This window comes from Amphimedon queenslandica, unplaced genomic scaffold (assembly GCF_000090795.2).
Source record: "Amphimedon queenslandica unplaced genomic scaffold, v1.1 AMPQUscaffold_9900, whole genome shotgun sequence".
Classification (NCBI taxonomy): Eukaryota; Metazoa; Porifera; class Demospongiae; order Haplosclerida; family Niphatidae; genus Amphimedon; species Amphimedon queenslandica.
Window position 1 is genome coordinate 1 of NW_003549829.1, and position 1,546 is coordinate 1,546.

At 36.4% G+C, this 1,546-nt stretch overlaps 1 long non-coding RNA gene across 1 annotated transcript; it reads right to left on the reverse strand.

Annotated features, from left to right (window-relative positions):
* Window positions 1–198: 198 nt before the first annotated feature.
* LOC109590522 (uncharacterized) lies at window positions 199–1,039 on the reverse strand. Its single transcript, XR_002189363.1, has 2 exons — window positions 860–1,039; window positions 199–812 (listed from the first exon to the last, which is right to left on the reverse strand). It is a non-coding gene; the product is annotated as an uncharacterized LOC109590522 (long non-coding RNA).
* Window positions 1,040–1,546: the final 507 nt, after the last annotated feature.

The window sequence follows — 1,546 nt, forward strand, 5'->3', positions numbered from 1 at the left end:
TAACCATAGATAACCATGGATAACCATAGATAACCATAGATAACCATAGATAACCATGGATAACCATAGTTATCCTATAGAAGCCATAGAGATCAAAGGCACCGTGCAAAGATTATATAGCATACACTGATAAAACCAACCACTTCCTGTGCAATATCTATATCCCCTAGGGATTATCTATATTCCCTAAGGAGTACATATATTGGACTGCATGCACCCATAAAAATAATGGATTAATTTGAGACAAAAATTGAAATTGTCCATACAGAATCAGAGTTCATTGTAAATTAGAATTAAAGTTGAATGTAATTGTTCCTACAGAATATCCATTTATCCCATGCAGTACTCTTCTTAGTATTAGCAGGAATGTAGCCTTTGGTTATCTCATCGATGACGTCTTGGTCACTAGCGTCTTTGAAACGCTCTGCTGGTGCTAATTTTCTCTTTTTTAGCAGCACTTGTCACTTCTCCTCGAGCTTCTCCTTCTGCCATTTTTCACTACATGTGCTTTTTAGTTGAGTCACGTGAGAGTGATGCAATTTGATGCCTTTGATCTCTATGGCTTTATAGGTTAAGTTAAACATAACACCCCTCCTACGGGTAGGGGTGCGGGGATTATGCTGGAATAATTTTAGGAATAATAGGTTCCTTGAGAATACTAGCATAAATTAAGAATAAACGGTAGTGAACGGGAATAAAAATGGCTACTCCATGTGTTTTGATATACTCCATGTGTTGAATGGTGGAATTGCAATTCAGAAGGACTGCCAGCTTGGTCTCATGTAGCCAAAAAATCATGCTTTTACAGCCATCTAGTGGAAGCTTAGCATAGAAGGAGTATTTTTGTTACTTAACTCACATTGGTAATTAACAAGACACCTCTCTCCAAGCCTCTCTCTTGGACTATACACAGGCTTATCTTATGTTACATGAATAATTTGAGAATAATAGCCATAAATACAGAAGAATAATTACAAAAAAATTAAGAATTTGGGAATAGAATAATAGGAAATTTTTTGGGAATAATCCCCTCAGGCCTACCTACGGGCATTATCACAGATACACACTCAATGATATTCATAATCCCTCGGGCTACGCCCTCGGGATTATGAATATCATTTCGTGTGTATCTGTGATAATGCCCTAGGAGGGGTGTTATATTTATTACATAACCATGGATAACCATGGATAACCATAGATAACCATAGATAACCATGGATAACCATAGATAACCATGGATAACCATAGATAACCATAGATAACCATAGATAACCATGGATAACCATAGATAACCATGGATAACCATAGATAACCATGGATAACCATAGATAAACATAGATAACCATGGATAACCATAGATAACCATGGATAACCATAGATAACCATGGATAACCATGGATAACCATGGATAACCATAGATAACCATGGATAACCATGAATAACCATGGATAACCATAGATAACCATGGATAACCATAGATAACCATGGATAACCATAGATAACCATGGATAACCATAGATAACCATAGATAACCATGGATAACCAT